General features: G+C 40.5%; 1 protein-coding gene across 1 annotated transcript in view; it reads right to left on the bottom strand.

Moving 5' to 3' along the window:
• MATN2 (matrilin 2) overlaps window positions 1-12,074 on the bottom strand; it is a 63,196-nt gene that overhangs the window by 50,549 nt on the left and 573 nt on the right. The window lies entirely within an intron of this gene.

Consider the following 12,074-nt stretch of genomic DNA (forward strand, 5'->3'; position numbering starts at 1 on the left):
AACTGACTTTTAAGAAACCCAATCCAGGTTTGCTGGTTCCAGCTACAGGCCTAAAGTATGGAAGAATCGTACTTATTCTAAAAATGTGGCTCAAAGTTATAATTATTATTATATTGTAATAAAATGCCATGTAACCAAGGCTCATTTTCCCTATTTTATTTTCTGCAGTTTGTTCTCCTTGAAGAAGATGAAGACAATGAGGTCACAGTTTTTGATGTGAATGGAAAGAAATGTAGAATCAGCAGAACACAATGAACCCACACAGAACTCTCAAATACACAGCTGTAATAGCCATCCAGACAACAAAACTTTTAGCAGACACCTCTGTACACAGACGTTTGAAGAATCTAACAGCCTGACTTATTTGCCCCCGAGTGAAACACAAACACCGGCAATCTTCCTCCAGTTTATGGGATTTCATTAGCTGCGTTTACATTTGCATGTACTTAAGAGCACGCTTTCCAGTCTGTGAAGACTTAAATATATGTTTTGTCTTGGAACAAGTTTAAGGTAAAACAATCTCCTATTAAAACCATCCATGCATGTCAGAGAGTTTAACTCAAGTCAACTTTGGCTGAGCAAACTCTTCGGAATTCTTTGGCAAGATGGTTTTTCCAAAAACATAACCCCACAATAAATTTACAAGGAGTGGTAGCTCACACCACTAAATGGACATTGGCCTAGTCTAATGTCATTAAAATGTTACTCCACTTTTATTATTTTATTTTTGATACCCCCCACCAAAAATATTCCACTCATTATAGAGTTGCAATGTCTCATGCCGGTGAAGTTTTTGATACAGTGTCAGATACGTAATTCTGTCTGGCACCATGAAGAAGAGATTTTCCTTTAGTTCCTGTCCCTGCGACACTGGTACAAAAAATGAGGGAAGTGGTTTTCTCCAAGTCAGGAAGACAGAGACTCTTGGGGTAAGCCCCCATTCAATAACATAGATATAATACTTGACACAGAAATAGATGCTTTTCTGACACCATTCATCACATAAATCAGAGGAACACTCTATATGTTAAGCTGCAACTTTAGCTTCCACAAACCACAAGGATGAAGAGCAAGGCTGCATGAAGGTAAAATTCTTATTGTATGCACATCTTCAGTATAACACCTGGTAACGAGTAGGGATGAGCACAGAAATATTTCAATTTTTATCTTTCTGTAAAGGTGGATTTCTGTACACCAGTGGTCCCCAACCTTTTCGGACCTACAGACCACTAAATGCATGGACTCCGGACCACACATGCGCAGGGAGCCGTGTGTCATTTAAAGGGGAAGAAACTTCCCCCCGGAATGACGTCACAATGTCAGAACTTGCCCACTCTCCCACTGCAGGTCTAAGCAAGAGGTACAACCTGCCCACCATCCATACCGGATTTGGCTCTGACCAGTGCACCCCCCAAGCCGGGACCGTGTCCTGACCCTGCTGAGGGGTGCAACTGCCAGAGCTGCGACCCACAGTCAGACAGACGCGGCCCACGGGGGTTGGGGACCCCTGCTGTACACCATTTTAAGAGAATTTGTCCCACTGACCACAAATGTAAAAGCATTATTCCAACTAATTCCAAAAAAATTGGTTTAGCAGAAAGTTCCCAGAGACCAAAAAATGATTTTAAAGGTTCTTCCAAATGAACACTACTACATTCATTTCCAACCTATTTTGGTAATAACACTAAGGACCAGCCATTCTCAACCAGGGTTTTAACAAAACCTTGGGGCTCCTCCAGAGATTGCTAAGTATCCTTGACCTGTGTTTGAATGACCTTCCATTTAGTGATGCCTTCATAGTTCCAGAGCCAATGCTACTTGGCAGAGCCATCTGCAGAACACCAAAGATTTTAGGTGGAATTCTGTCCACTGTTTCAGGAAGGGACATTTATTCCACTGACCACCAATAAAAGATCATTTTCCCAGTGATCCTTGATGGACTGGTTTTAGCACAGGGTTCCCCTAAAACCTAAATAGGTTTTCAGGGTTTCCTTTGTGGTAAAAAGGTGGAGAAAGTATGTTGTAGAATGTCTCTGCACATCAGACTTTCCTAATTTCAGGTGGAATCAAGGTATGCATTTAAAGGGACATGTGCTACAGTGTGTGGAATGTCTACTGTGTGGAATTACACAGTAGATTTTCCAACTACTGCAAAAAGGTAAAAAGGGGAGCTGGAGTTAAATGGTGAAACCTAATTTAAATCTATTTGACCTAAATTGTCAAAATTCATCAAAAAAAATCAACTTGGTCTAGTTTTTTACTTCTTATAAACATTTGGCCAATTTTAGTACATTTTCAATAGTTATGTGCAGCCTCCTGCCACAAGACTCTTTGTCCAAGAAACACAAAGGACGGTGCAACAGTGCTCACTGCCCGAAGTCTGTATTTTCAAAGTCTCAGATTAAGACCACTTCATTTTACAAAACCAATACCAGGGTAAACACAAGGGCAGACAATAGGGAAGTGAGTACAACATAAAGGCTACATTCATTTAACAGACATTCAATATGTTCTAAAAAATGTTCATTTCTGACTGTGTTGTACATCTAACATACTTTATATGAGTGCTTGTTTTACATTAAGTGAAAAAGAAAAATTTCTTAACCATTTTTTACTGATCCTGCAAAAATAAGCATGGCTATTGGCACAGAGAACCAGATCATTAAATAACCGCTGGGTTTATATAATAAAACTGGCATGGGAATTCATTTGTCACCTGCTTTCTACATTAGTCTCTGGCATCTGCAATTTATATCTTCCTGCCCTCTAAGGGGAAAGTGAGCTCAAAGTATGTTCATTTATGTCCATTCTCAGATAGACAAGTTAGCACCCTGTGGGCCGGAGGGGCCTGCCATACTGCCTGCATAATGTCCGCCTGTGTGTCCTTGCTCCATGCCATGTATCCGGTTTCCTGCTAGACGAGGTGATGAAGGAACTCATTAGATATTGTGGTGGGTGACATATAGGTGACTCATCTCTTTCCTTACACTCTATGTACTTTACCCTGCGTGGCTGGCTACCGTTATTTCCCGAATTATTTTCCACTGTATACCCAGAGCTTCTGTGTGAAACAGGAGTTCCTGGTAAATAATGGAAATGGCAACCAAGAGGAATTTAATAAAGGTGGTATAAACTCAGAACTTACAGTGATGCTCTAAGATGAATTCAGGGAGCAAAGCTTTCATCCAACAGGTTATTGGGAATCTCAGTTTGGAGGATTATTCTACATAAACTAGACTAGGGACTTAAGCTTCCCAAATATGTTATCAAATAGATGTATATCATAAAATCCCATAAAACCTATTAAGATGAGAAATGTTATACTACACAGAAAAGCCAAAAAATGGAAAACCAAAAATTGAAAAAGAAACCTAATAACATAGTATAAGGGACGTATAAGGGTATAAATGGCAAAGCATTCATCCAGACAGTGCTGAATCACACACATAGCATTTGTCAATAATTTGGTGATCCTGGATGCATCTGCTGGCATTGCCGGAGCACCTTCTTACAACTTCTTTTTAGGACAGAGAAAGCCTCATATTCAGTAAGGATTATTGGTATTATCCAAGTCTGCAACACCAACTAGATTTTTATGCATGGGACCATAAAAAAACAGGCCTTCTAAACCAGAGCATTGTCCTTTGAAACAAGGCTAAGCAGCTCAAAAGAGTTCTTGGAGTCTGGAGGAATATTTATATTGGGAATATTAATAGCTACTATACCAAACTGCTGAATTCTGGTCTTTGATTGCCATTACAGAAGAAAGAAAATCCCAAAAGAGCTCCCTGCAGAATTTAGGACCACCAAGCTTTGCTGCCAGTTTAGAAGGAGAAGGACCCCAGATTTTTACATGATTGACCTGAATTTCAGAATTTAAGGTAATTGTTGTAGGGGGGTGGGGGGTCTTTTTCTCAATGTTGAGCTATGCATTAAATAATGAAAGCCCAAATCTATATTAAGCTTTATTACCCATTTGGAATCTTTGGTCCTGCTTGCATAATATGTGCAACCTTCAATACGTACCCACTCCACACTGCACTGCAAAGAAAGGTGTGACCGTAAATATAAGGGAAACACACATGCTCTATCTTGGATTTGGATCTAACCACTAACAAGGCACATGACTAGTCTCCTGTATTTTCAATGGTCTCTCTTACGATTTGTGCATTTCTGACCTACCGTAACTCTTTCTGCACTGTGTCTTTCCATAGAGTCAGCCATCTTGGTAGAAGCAGTTCTTTGCTTTCTCATATCAAATCCTCCAGTATGTTTTGGCTATACTGAAAACTGACGTCCAGACTCCTATCTCACCACCATCAAACTGACTGCTGACTTTAAAAAAATTAAGTGAACTTTTACTCGTCTAATGCTATACTCTCCAGTCTTCTCTCTTTTGTTTTATTTGCTCATATCACTGCATGCATAATTTGAAAGCTTCCTATTGGTTGACCAGTAGTGGGGTCCCATTGGGGGTCAACAGTTGTAATGAGACTGGCCGAAGCAGGCAAAATTGTATTGAATTATTGGTCCCTTACAACCAGAAACAGTGCTGGTGACGGACCTGGATGGCAGGTTTAAGTAAGCATATTTTACTTGAAAAACTAGTTCAGTAGGACAGGATGGCTGGATAGATATCGTTGAGGGTCATACTTATATAATATTAACAATAATTTACAGTCGTTCTACAAGGAAGATATAGTGGACCTGATTTTTAAAGCTCTCCAAGATTGGAGAAGATAGATTATCATGGGATCTTTTCCAGGTTTGCTGGATCACCCCAGTTCACCCATGATCTTCTCCAGTCTTGGATAGCTTTAATAAATCAGGCCCAGTGTTGGAATGGTGCGCACACATGGCTTGAGAAAGTTGTAATTTTATACATTGTGTAAAAGGAAAGAAGAACATTTCTAATACACTTGCTAACAGTTACAGTTGTATTCTAATGAATATCTAAAGATCTAAGAAATAACTGCTAAATATCACACAAGGGTTCAAAGTACAATCCCACCTGACTACAGAGCACAGAAATAACAAACACACACTCATCTAATAAAAAGGCAATGGCGGGATGTAGGGGAGTAATACAGAAACATCAGCTTCCATTGTTCTGACTTCATCCAAACTGGTAAAATAAGACATTGGATTTGCCTAGTTTTATATAATTATTGCAGTATGCATGATCTTTATTGATTCTTTAATGGTTTTAAAGGCTCCTGTTCATTTTTTTACACTGACAATGACATAAGTTTTGTTCTACAACTTTTAGAATTTCTCTGAAATAATGTTTGCAGTCCCAGAGTTAACAGGGCCTCTATGGTGCTCACACAATATGATGTTATATGGAACCCACAATGGGAATAATTACTTTTCCAAATGGAAATATATGTTAAGACTTTCCCTGTGTTGATCTACACAGGGGTACACCCATTCCATCACTGAGGTCATTAACAAATACACAGACTTTAACACTCTTTACAGCCTGGAAGAGCCTTTATCACTTTTCTGCCCAGGAATAGAATTTATTTTTCCAAGTCTTCCTATGAGATGGAATTCAAGGACAAAATATGACATACAGTCCAACATAAGGTATAGTAAATGGTCTGTAATTAGCTCTTAAGCCCCTTTGTTATAAGCTGAGCTCTAGGCATATTTAAAACATAATTTAGTGAATTTATGTATTTATTAAAAATCATTAAATGCATGACACAGCTAGTGTAATCCCATGTAATTAGCCTTTTATAATCCCCTGTATAGAGAAAGGAAGAAGGATTAGTACTCTGAAACAACCAGGTTCTCCAAAATGTCAAGGAACATGCAGACAGGAGACAGAAGGAGAAAAAGATGGCTTCATCAGTAAAACGGCGCTCCTTTACCATCCAATCAGAGCCTGGGGCTAAACTGTACTGCTTAAAGAATAATTGTGGATTCACAGTATAGTTATACATTGCCTCTATCCTGTTCTTAAGAAAAGGTAAATTAAACTTCTTATTTTGGATGTGCAATTAGATTGTTATATTGTTCCATCTGCAACTCCTGTTATTCTATGTAAATGACTGAGCGCAGTGTTACTGTGCATGCACCACCTTAAAACACCCAGCTGCTATGGAAATAAATAATATTGGGGTCTCTGTCGTGCTATTTAACATTTATGCTAAAGTTTACCATTAATCAAAACTTTTTCTATAGTTTCTGATAGAGTTGGGAAAGGTAAACCAGTGTTTCACGACTTTCCTAATGTGGGGGAACCCTTTGAAATAACTTTCAGGTCTTCAAGGACCTACTATAATTGCTATATATACAGCTCACAGTACATTAGTGTGGTGGGCAGTAGGAAGAATTCCTCTTACACTGCTGGCCATTGGGAAGAATGTCACCCTTACAAATAGCTGAAAATTGGTGTCAGTAGTAACTGACCTGAGAGTCACAAATTGTTCATGGAATGCCTAACAACCTGTAATCTGGAAACACTGGTTTAGATCCTTAATCACATTTGTATTACTGTCTGTAATCCCACTGGGGAAATCCACCCACTTGTGATCACTGTCACCAACGTAGAAAGAGAAAATCCAAAATTTTAGGGGTGTCCAAAGTGGAGGTGATGTGAAGAATTCCTCTAATAGGGATGCCTGTCCTAAGGACAACAGTCTCCTCACTGGGAAATTTCTTTAGCATATCAAGGATAGGAAATAGTAATCAAATTCTTAATAGCAACAAAAAGTTTACTGACAAATATTTTACATTTCTCTATTAAAAATGTACAAAATTATATATTTATAGTTGGGTGACTCTGAGAACTATATTAAGGTCAAAGCTGAGACTATCCTACTTACGTTAACAACTGAGTTACAAATGCACCGTATTTACTGACGCAGCATGCCACACTGCACTTAGTGATCTTGGATTGCTATGTACATTGCCATGTGTTGCAGTAACACAGGTTAAAATGTGTTTGTTCTGGGGATGAGCGAGCAAATTTATTACATTCGGTCTTGCAGCGAATTGGGTCAATCTTGCTTACCAAACATGTAGGCGAGAACGACCTTTGTAAATTCGGCTGGCGAGACCGAGTTTTTGGGACCTGCAAGACCAATCAGGTGAGCGGAGCTGACAGCTCAGCTCCCCGGATTGCTGTTGCAGCCCTGTAGTGTTTCTGCCTTGCCCTCATTCTGGCCTGTAGTGCCCGGGGATCGCTCACTGACATGAGGATTCCCACGGCTGTATTTATGAATGCAGCCAGGGTAATCCTCCTATAGTGATTTCCTGGATTTCCGATGGTTTCACCAAATTTCCTACACCCATCCGAACTTCGAGGAAATTTTCTCATCCCTAGTTTGTTCCCTTCCAATTGTCCCGGATGCTGTGACACTGCCCTATATTTACAGTACAATCCCGGTTTCCTAAACCCGAGTAGAACTGAGCAAAGAGGATAAAAAATCCTGCCAGATGGCAAACACAGACCTAGTTTTTTTTATCCATTAGCCTTCATATTATAAATTAAGTGCAAAAAATGCAAAAGTGTAATACTAACATTTCCCAAAAATATAGCCCTGTTCTGAAGTTGCTGTGCTATCAGAAACATAATTAGAAAAAGGATTTAGAGATGGACTACTATGGGATGAGTTACATGTGATACCCACACTGATCAGTCAACATATTAAATCCACTGACACGTAAATCTCATAACAAGCTGACAAAAAGGGCAAATGTAGACATCTGATAATCCTTAAAAAAAGCTAAATCGTGATGGGAGGATGACTGGGTCTGAACATCACCAATTCAGCAAGTCTTGTGCAGAGTTCCCAATATGCAGTGGTTCGTACATTCCAAAGGTGGTCCAAGGAAGGTCAACTGGTAAACCAGTGCCATGGGTGCTCAGGGCATGCAGATGCACGTAAGGGGATGAAAATTTAGAATTAATGCAGCACAATGGCTAAATAAAACTAATGTTGGCCATGAGAGAAAGGGAAAGGAGTACATTCTATCGCACCTTGGTGTATATGGGCTGCAGACTGGTCAGTGTTCCCATGCTGAGGGCATGTAACTGTCAGAATTAGATTATGGAGCAAGAAGGCGCCAGTTTACAACAGTACAGTTTTGACTAGACTTTTCATTTTACAGAAAACCATTTAATATGGTAATGTCAATTATGTCAATTATGCACCCCAATACTGGACAAATGTGGACCTCTTCCACAAAGAAGAAGCCTGGCAAACCTGGGAGACCAAGAGTCAGATGGGCAGTAGAATCAGTGGTTCCAACTACTATGGTGTTCTTAATGAACCAGTGTTGAACATTTGATAGCTGGTGTAACTCAACAGCTCACTATCACCTCCATTCATTCCTTATGCATGGCCCGGGTGAAATGTTACATGTACTATCTCAACCAAGGGCACAATTAATAGTTGCAAGGAAGCTATACCTGGTGGTGCAACCTCACCGCCTGCCTTAGAGAAGATCTCAAAGGAACATAGACAAAGCAGCATAGGGATAATGTCATACCAGTGATTTTGTAGATGACATTTGTAGCGTCCATCAATCTGGTTATATTCTATGCTGACTTGTAGTAACCTGCAGAGGTACCAGACGAAACACTGTGGAAAGTTGACCAAAGGGATACTTTTTTTTGCAGGACAATGCACCTGCGCACACGTCCAATGTTGTGGCAGCTAAATTGACTCCCTGGGTTTCCAATTGATCTACCATCCCCCCTACTCACCAGACCTGGCCCCTTCGGACTATTATCTGTTCCCGAATTCGAAGAAACACCTGAAGAGGCAATGTTTTGAGGACATTTCTGATGTCAAAGATGCTGCTGAGAGCTGGTTTGGGGCCCAACCAAAGGACTTTTATTTGAACGGTCTAGAAAAGCTGCAACTATGCTTTACCAAGAGCATCAGTCTCAGGGGGGAATAAGTTGAATAAATGTGTTATTTCATAACTCCGGCTCCCTTCTTTCTTTCGGGAACTTTTCAGCACCCCCTCGTATAATGGTTAAATGATGCTAGGAATTGCTGACACCAGGAGCAGACAAAGGGACCTAGTCAGCCAAGAGGGACCCCCACAGGGGCACTAAGTTAGTTACACAGGGGGCCCCAATTCAGTCCTGTATGGGGACCCAATGCTGGCTAATTCCACCACTGGCTGGCGCTCTATTGGGTAAAAATAATAGCTGCCATTGGTAAATCTATTGCCAGCTTCAAAAAGTCAATCATTTAGTGATGAGATAACTGAATACTAATGGCAGAAATACTCCAACCTCTGTTACCATTTCCATATTATCACTGGGAATATTATGCTTGTACAGTTCCTTTTATCCAGGCAGTGCTCACTGTATGTGAAAGGAATGGAAAGATTTTTTATCCTGTAGGCGGATTCAGGTGGAGAAGAGCCAAAACCTCTCCCGTTCTTCTCCAACACTCCCCATCAACTCAGCTGTAGCCAGGAGTAAAACTCTGACAGCGACTTGCGGATACTGGCAGGGACCTCGCTCAGTCCTGTCTGCTGCCAAAGGATCAAACCCACAAATACCATGCGCCAGACACATGTGAGATGACGGGAGGATTGTGAGCACACTGCACTACAAGGGTTACCAGAGTTCTAGCATAGAATCCAACAACAGCTTCCAATGCAAATTTGTGAATCCCTCCAGTCCTCCTATACATCCGTAGACAACCACAACTTGTTTTACATTTGCTCCACAGTTGGGCCAGCACCAAGATCCCCCCAGGTCATCATGGCCACTTCTTCATTGTTTCTGATAGCTGGCACTCTGTGATCTCGCACAGTGTTACAACAAATCACTGTGTCTTTAAAACAAGGAATTAAAATGTGTGAGAGGCTGTTGGGTCAGTAAAAGCTGATCAGAATCCAAAGCTACAGATGGAAATAAGAGGCAGTTTTGGCACTTTTCTAAAGTGTATGTCAAGACACTTTGTAAGTTTTATATGGAGTAGGACAGCGTAAAATTCCCATCAGGCTTTTTTTTTGCCATTTGCCTCTCATAGGGGAGATTTTTTAAACTTCCTTTCCTAAAGATGCAACAGGAAATTGGAGTAAATCTCTCCAAAGTAAGCAAAAAGTTCATTCTATAAAATTGTCCCAGTAAAAGCTGTCACTGTTGGAGGATTACCCCTCAGCTTTCATGACAACTCAAATGTTGGATATCCCCCAACTTTTTTGTTTAGGTGATGGGGGGGGTCATTCTCTCTGAATATAAACCTTACAGAGGGTCTAATTCTTCCCTACTTTATCCACAACTAAAAAAAACTATTTTGCCTTGACGTAAACATTAAGCTGAATTACTGCCTAAAGGTAGAACAAACTACATCTAGAATGGCCACAAGCCAATCGATTGGCTGATGATCCTTAAAGTGTAACTCTGGATCTCACCCATATTTCATATTAAGATGAAGGCTGTAAATCTATGATGTAAATACAATGTATTACCCCTCTACATATGGCATACCATCTGCAGATTTTATGGAAAGAATACTGTAAATGTTTCATATATGGCAACACCGTGCCAAGCATTCCTGCCTCCCGGTGCTTGATGCCCAGCAAGCCTTCAACATGCATTACAACAATTATTAGGATGAGTGGTATTTATCTAGTAGTCCCTAATATGTCACTATGGAAGGATCAGACTACAGCTTCTTCATGGGAAATGGACTGATGTGACCAAGTCAATATTCAGTCTTTACAGTTCCATAAAAAAGTTCCAAATTGTCATGAGACAGAACAATGCAAAGCTTTAAAAGTATACATAACTCAAAGAGCACAGAACCATAACCACCAATCAGGTCTCTGCATAACATTCTCTGCACAGTAAATAGGGCTTCTGATTGGTAATATGGATACCAGCACATTGAATATCTGTATTGGTGACACAATAATTGTAAATGATGATAATCTGCAATAAAGGTTACATAACATTCAAGAGCTTGTAAATGTGACATTACAAGGCAGAATGTATCAACACTGCTTACACATCCCATTGCTCTGCCTGCTGTATACATGTGCCAGGCAAGGCTTGAATGTCATACACTGGTATCATGGTATGGGCATCACTCAAGTGTTGTGCTTGGCCAAACTTTCAGCAACTTAGTTAATGTCTGTTCTCTGCCCAATTACTGCTAATGTACCCAACCAGCACCCCAGGGACACCAATGACCACCTGATCACTTAGTGTCAGGTATAGGTGTACAGATTGCTGTAGAAAGGTGCTGTGCAAAACTCTACCAAAGTCAAGGCAAATGTCTGCCCAAAGTCCAGCTGTATCCTTCCATGACTTCTACTCTTCCATCACTACAATTATTATTATTAATATACAGTACTTATATAGCACCATCATATTACACAGCACTGTACAAGGTCCATAGTCATGTCACTAACTGTCCCTCAAAGGAGCTCACAATCTAACATCCCTACCATAGTCATATGTGATTAATGTAGTCTAAGGTCAATTGTTAGGGAGAAGCCAATTAACCTAACTGCATGTTTTTGGGATGTGGGAAGAAACCCACGCAGACACAGGGAGACCCTGCAAACTCCATGCAGATAGTGTCCTGGCTGGGGATTGAACCTGGGACCTAGAGCTGCAAAGGCTGGAGTGCTAACCCCTGAGCCACCGTGATGCTCGATCCTTCCATCACTTCCATACTTCCATCCTTCCATCACTTCTACTCTTCCATCCTTCCATCACTACTCTTTTTCTATCATTTTTATCCTTCCATCACTTCTCTCCTTTCATTATTTCTTCCCTTCTATCACTTCTATTACTTTGTCACTTCTCTCCATCAGTGATCCCCATCCATAGTTCCTATCACGTCTCTCCTTCCATCTCTTCCAGTTAGTGTCAGGTAAAGGTGTACAGAGATTTCTGTGGGATGGATAATCAAAGTTCTCTGCAAAATTCCTCTAGAGCCAAGACAAATGTTTACCCGACCCAGCTCTGTGCACTCTTCTATCACTCTGCACCGATATCTGTCCTTCCATGTCACTGCTAGAGAAAGTGATCACCGCCAGCGGAATAAACACTGGTAACACCTAATCCAAATCATTCACAGCACAGC

This window comes from Pyxicephalus adspersus, chromosome 5 (genome assembly GCF_032062135.1).
Source record: "Pyxicephalus adspersus chromosome 5, UCB_Pads_2.0, whole genome shotgun sequence".
Classification (NCBI taxonomy): domain Eukaryota; kingdom Metazoa; phylum Chordata; class Amphibia; order Anura; family Pyxicephalidae; genus Pyxicephalus; species Pyxicephalus adspersus.